The sequence below is a fragment of the Pongo pygmaeus genome, chromosome 11 (assembly GCF_028885625.2).
Source record: "Pongo pygmaeus isolate AG05252 chromosome 11, NHGRI_mPonPyg2-v2.0_pri, whole genome shotgun sequence".
Taxonomy (NCBI): Eukaryota; Metazoa; Chordata; class Mammalia; order Primates; family Hominidae; genus Pongo; species Pongo pygmaeus.
The window spans coordinates 62,799,439-62,806,771 of NC_072384.2; positions in this window are offsets into that span (position 1 = coordinate 62,799,439).

A 7,333-nucleotide genomic window follows, 5' to 3' on the forward strand; every position below is an offset into this window, starting at 1 on the left:
GAGAAAATTTTTGCAATCTACTCATCTGACAAAGGGGTAATATCCAGAATCTACAAAGAACTCAAACAAACTCACAAGAAAAAAACAAACAACCTCATCAAAAAGTGGGGGAGGATATGAACAGACACTTCTCAAAAGAAGACATTTATGCAGCCAACAGACACATGAAAAAATGCTCATCATCACTGGCCATCAGAGAAATGCAAATCAAAACCACAATGAGATACCATCTCACACCAGTTAGAATGGCAATCATTAAAAAGTCAGGAAACAACAGGTGCTGGAGATGATGTGGAGAAATAGGAACACTTTTACACTGTTGGTGGGACTGTAAACTAGTTTAACCATTGTGGAAGACAGTGTGGTGATTCCTCAAGGATCTAGAACTAGAAATACCATTTGACCCAGCCATCCCATCACTGGGTATATACCCAAAGGATTATAAATCATGCTGCTATAAAGACACATGCACATGTATGTTTACTGCAGCGCTATTCACAATAGCAAAGACTTGGAACCAACCCAAATGTCCATCAAAGAGAGATTGGATTAAGAAAATGTGGCACATATACACCATGGAATACTATGCAGCCATAAAAAAGGATGAGTTCATGTCCTTTGTAGGGACATGGGTGAAGCTGGAAACCATCATTCTCAGCAAGCTATCGCCAAGGACAAAAAACCAAACAGTGCATCTTCTCACCCATAGGTGGAAATTGAACAATGAGAACACTTGGACACAGGAAGGGGAACATCACACACCGGGGCCTGTCGTGGGGTGGGGGCGGGGGGAGGGGTAGCATTAGGAGATATACCTAATGTAAATGATGAGTTAATGGGTGAAGCACACCAACATGGCACATGTATACATATGTAACAAACCTGCACGTTGTGCACATGTACCCTAGAACTTAAAGTATATTTTTTAAAAAGTCTTAATGTTCAATGAAAAATGGTAATTCATCAAAAGATACAGACAGTACTTTTCATGTCTATAAAGTTCAAAAATAATGAAAGGTAAACTCATGTTATTCCAGGGTGAATATATCTGTGACAAAACTATATATAAAAACAAGCAAATTGTACCTATACGTTTTATGTACTTTTTATGTATGGTCTGTGATATGGTTTGGCTGTGTCCCCACCCAAATCTCATCTTGAATTGTAGTTCCCATAGTCCCCATGTGTCGTGGGAAGGATCCAGTAGAAGGTAATTTAATCATGGGTGCATTTAACCTCATGCTGTTCTCATGATAGTGAGTGAGTTCTCGTGAGATCTGATGCTTTTATAAGGGGCTTTTCTTCCTTTGCTTGGACCTTCTTTCTCCTACTGCCATGTGAAGAAGGATGTGTTTGTTTGCTTACTCTTCCATCACTATTGTAAATTTCCTGAGACCTCCCCAACCATTCAGAGCTGTGAGTCAGTTAAACCTCTTTCCTTTATAAATTACCCAGTCTCGGGTATTTCCTTACAGCAGCGTGAGAATGGACTAATACAATCTGTTTCACAAAAAAAATTAAAATCAGTAAAAAGTCATGCTCCAGAACTAAGGTATTTAGTGCATAATGGTTGCTGCATCCTCTTTAAGTTTTAACTGTAGTTCTAATTTCTACATAAGGTTCTCCCAGCTCAGGTTGCTACAAGAAAATTGCAATCAGTTATCACAAAATTTCATTTTCCCTGTTTTATCTTAGTAATGTCATGTGAGGACACACTACTTATGTATTAGAGATGCAAAGAGATGTCGCTTGATGATTCCTACTGTTTCTATTACATTATGGGAGTTTTAATAGTAAATATAGCTCCAAATTTAAATATCTGCTGTTTCAGAAATAACAACTGGGGACTGTAATGATATGGAAATGCCGTTAGCTCTTCCTGGAAGAATCAAATCTGTGTTTTGTTTTGTGTAATTTTATTTTCTTGTCTTTTTTGAAGGTATAAGGATGAGAATCCAAAACTTTTAAACTACTCATGCGACATAATATTTGAAGGAAATATAAACCCATTTTCCAATTTTTGTAACTAAAATATATCACTATTTGCTTAAAAAACGAGTGACATTTTCCTTTTAAAATATTTTTATCAACTTTTTCTAAAATTACATATTTCTCATGAGTAGAAAAATTTAACAGACCCAGGTAGACAATCAAAATAGACATTATTAGTAAAGGAAACATCCTGTACTTTGGAAAATACTCAAATTACCCTAGACCCCCAAATAACTATATACATATATGGATTACACCTGATTAACTAGTGAAATTACTTTTATTTAATTAGTTAATAGGATGATATTCACCTGTCATTTGCTTTCAGTATCATAATTTTAGATAGTTACTATTATACATGCATACAGATATGCCTGCATCCACACAAAAATACACAAAATATCAAATAAAAGTTTGATATTAAGGCTATAACTAATCTAGGAAATGAGATGAAAATAAAGCAAAAAGCACTTACCCATAAGGAATTTTAAGACCTTGACTTCACAGTGAAATTGAACTTTTAAAAAGCCTCAAGCTTTAATAAAGCAGGGATTCATTATCAAAAGTTTCTATGAAGAGGAAAAACAGGAATATATTAATGATTTGAAGAAACTAAAAATAAGATGACCTCAGCTTTTAAAAAGGTAACATGGAATTATGAAAGTATGTGGTAAAGACACATTTAATGCTACACATTTTGAAGTAACCATCACCTTCAGAAATTACCAGTCTTGGTCACATCACACTGAGATATATCCCTAGTCACAGATGACTCTGAACACTCTGGCTCTTGTTTATTATATTCTAAAAGTGTCATAACAGTTTTTAGTTACAATTCTGAATGAGTAAACTTAATAAAAAGTTTTTTAAATAAAATAATTGTAAATTTTGGGTTATATCTCTGTATTAATCAGGACTCTGTGGGTTGCAATGAACAGAAATGAACTAAAGCTAGATTAAGACATAAATAAACAGAAAAATCCCAAACATTATAAATGTTAGAGAGATATATTATAAATCCCAAAGTAGAAAATATACAGCTACACTCCATGAATAGAAAATTTCTTTGGCAGATTCTTTCTCTATGAATTGGCTTTCTCTGACTCTCATGTAGTAGATGGTAGAGAGTTACCCTATGCTTCTAAGTTGACCATTGCTCCCAGCTGAACAAAAATAGATTAGTATCAATTATGAATTCCCTGGAAATAACTGCTTGGCTCAGTTTAGGCAAAGTAATCTATTTTGGTTCAATCAACTAGAATTGAAAGATGATTATGGTCAAGCATAACAGACAAAGGACAATGGGATATGGATATTTGTAAACTGGAAAAATACCCCACAGGGTATTTATTGCAATCCTAGTAGACGTTTATACCTCACTGCCCTCAGCCAATTCACTAACACAGGAATTTGAGTTGCCTCAGAGACTCTCTATTTGAACCCACTTCTCTGTAGTAATTGTACTATTACTCCATTGCACAGAAAAACTGGCCTGATCTAATAGAAATGATCTCAGCTTAACAGGACATACGTACATTTTAATTTTATTTTGGAGAGAATCAGAAAAAAAAACTGGTGAGATCACTGGGCCTTTGACGCCCCTCTGTGTGAGCACATGGCTGATCTGATTACCTCCAAAGTAATATGGGTTGAGCACTAAGGTAGAAAGCAGAGCTTTATTGTTTATGATGGATTTATATTTGATTTATATCCTTTTTAGAGGTAGTGAACTATTTAGGAACTGAGAAGATAAAGTTTTCAAAGGCGGTATAGTGTATACAAGCATACCTTGACTATTTGTTGGCTCAATTCTGGACCACTGCAATAAAATAAATATTGCAGCAAATCAAGTCATGCACGGTTTTTAGTTCCCCAGTGCATATAAAAGCTATGTTTATATTATACTGTAGTCTATTAACTGTGCAATCACATTACGTCTAAAAAAGTTACATATCTTAATTAAGAATTACTTTATTGCTAAAAAGTGCTATCAGTTTTCTGAGCCCTCAGCAAGTTGGAGTCTTTTTGCTTGTAGAAGGTCTTGCCTTGATTGATGGCTGCAGGCCATTGGTTGCTGAATATTAGGGAGGCTGTGGCAATTTCTTAAAATAAGATAACAATGCAGTGTACCACATTGATGGACTCTTCCTTTCATGGAAGAATTCTCTGTAGCATGCAGTGTTGTTTGATAGCATTGCACTGGGACTAGAACATTTTTCAAAATTAGTCAATGCTCTCAAACATTGCCCCTGCTATATCAACTAAGTTTATATAAAATTTTACATCCTTTGTTGTCATTTCAGCAGTCTTCATAGCATTTTCACTAGGATTATATTCCATTTGAGGAAACCACTTTTTATGCTCATTCTTAAAAAGCAACTCCTCATTCATCAGTTTTATCATGAGATTGCAGCAATTTGGTCACATCTCTGAAGATGTGTTCCACTTCCGATTCCAGTTCTCTTCCTATTTCCACCACATCTGCAGCTACTTTCCCCACTGAAGTCTTGAACACCTCAAACTCATCCAATGAGTGTTGGAATCAACCTCTTCCAAACTGCTGCTAATGTTGACATCCTGACCATCTCTCATGAATCATAAATATTATTACCTAGAACAGTGAATACTTTAGAAGGTTTTTAACTTACTTTCCCCAGGTCCATCATAGGAATCACTGTCTATGGCAGCTATAGCCTTGCAAAATGTATTTCTTAAATAATAAAACTTGGAAGTCAAAATGACTCCTTGATCCATGGGATACAGAATAGATGTTGTGTTGGCAGGCATGAAAACAACATTAATCTTGTACACCACCATTAGAGCTCTTGGGTGACTAGGTGCATTGTCAATGAGCAGTAATATTTGAAAGGAATTTTTTTCTGAGTGATAATTCTCAACAATGGGCTTAAAATATTCAATAAACCATGCTTACAACAGATATGCTGTCATCCAGGCTTTTTGTTTCACTTATGGAGCATAGTCAGAGTCGATTTAGCATGCTTCCTAAGGTGTATTAGTCTGTTCTCATGCTGCTGATAAAGACATACTCAAGACTGGGCAATTTACAAAAGAAAGAGGTTTAATGGACTTACGGTTCCACATGGCTGAGGAGGCCTCACAATCATGGTGGAAGGTGAAAGGCATGTCTCACATGGTGGCAGACAAGAGAAAAGAGCTTGTGCAGGGAAACTCCTCTTTTTAAAACCATCACCTCTTGTGAGACTTATTCACTCTCACAAGAACAGCATGGGAAAGACCTGCCCCCATGATTCAATTACCTCCCATTGGGTCCCTCCTACAACATGTGGGAATTCAAGATGAGATTTGGGTGGGGACACAGCCAAACCATACCATAAGGGCTCTAGGATTTTGGAGTAATAAATGAGCATTCATTTCCGCTTAAAGTCATCAGCTGCCTTAGCCCCTAACAAGAGAATCAGCCTGTCTTTTGAAGATTTGAAGCTCAGACATTGACTTCTCCTCTCTAGCTATGAAAGTCCCAGATGGCATCTTCTTCCAATAGAAAGCTGTTTTGTCAACATTAAAAATCTGTTGTTTAAGATAGCCTGCTTCATTAACAATCTTAGCTAGATCTTCAGGATAACTTGCTGCAGCTTCTACTTCGCATTTGCTGCCTTCTCTTGCACTTTTATGTTATGAAGATGGCTTCTTTCCATAAACCTCATGAACAAAGCTCTGCTGGCTTCAAATTGTTCTTCTGCAGCTTCTTTACCTCTCTTAGCCATCATAGAATTGTAGAGTTAGGGCATTTCTCAGTATTAGGCTTTGACTTAAGGGAATGTTATGGCTGGTTTAGTCTTCTACCTAGACCACTCAAACTTTCTTTATATCAGCAATAAGGCTGTTTGTTTTCTTATTTGTGTATTCACTGGAAGAGAACAGCACTTTTTTTTTTCAAGAACTTTTTCTCTGCATTAGTGACTCAGCTGTTTGGCACAAGAGGCCTAGCTTTTTGCCTCTCTCAGATTTCTACATACCTTCCTCACTAATCTTAATTATTATTTTATTATTATATTTTTATTTTTGTAGACAAAGTCTCAGTTGCCCAGGCTGGAGTGCAGTGGTGCAATCTCAGCTCATGGCAACCTCTGCCTCCCTGGTTCCAGTGATTCTCATGCCTCAGCCTCCGAAGTAGCTGGGACTGCAGGCATGAGTCACCACATCCAGCTAATTTTTGTAGTTTTATTAGAGACAGGGTTTTGCCATGTTGGCCAGGCTAGTCTTGAACTCCTGATCTCAAGGGATCTGCCTGCCTCAGCCTCCCAAAGTCCCAAGATTACAGGCCTGAGCCATCACATCCAGCCTTAATCATTGTTCGCTTTTGAATTAAAGTGAAAAACATGAAACTCTTCCTTCACTTGAATACTTAGAGGCTTTTGTAGGGTTATTAATTGACCTGATTTCAATGTTGTTATGTCTCAGGGAATAGGGTGGCCTGAGAAGAGGGAAAGAGACTGGAGAATGGCTAGCTGGTGGAGCAGTCAGAACACATACAACATTTCTTAATTAAGTTTGTCAACTTATATGAGCACCATTTTTGGTGCCCCCAAACAATGACAATATTAACATCAAATATCACTGATCATGGATCACCATAATAGATACAATGATAATTAGAAATTTTGAAATATTATGAGGATTACCAAAATGGGACAGAGACATATGATTTTGGAAAAACGGTGCCAATAGAATTTCTGAAGGCTTCCACAAATCTTCGATTTGTTAAGAACAACAACAAAAAAGCATTATCTGTAAAGTGCAATAAAGCAAAGTGCAATAAAACAAGGTACACCTGTATAGGTTATGTGTACTGGCTTTAGAGCCACTACCACTGTCCAAACTATAGCTTGTGCATCCTTAATCAAGTTTTTTAACTTCTTTGCCCTACAATATCCTCATCTGTATATTTTGGATTAAAATAAATTTAAAAAATTAATCTTAGCAAACTGCTTACTTACAACAATGCCTGGAAGACTGTAAGTACTCAATATTCTAGTTGTTTTAGAAGGAGAGGTTTTAAGACTTGCTATATTCCTGTAATGTTCTATATACCCCTTCTTGCTTTAGAAGGGATGATTTAAAAACATGCTGTATTCTTGTCAGAGAGCCAGGTACTAAAGCAGATTTATTATGAAGCTAATTAGAGTTGAATTTCAGGGTTCTGGACTTTTCAAGGCTCATCTACATTTTTTTATATTTTATTTCCTAAGAGCACACCCCAAATTGTATAACTCTGAGCCTGGTAAAACTTAGTTCCACCTCTGGTCAAGTTTGGTGGACCCATTCCAGATAATTATTCATAACTATACTAGGATAATTT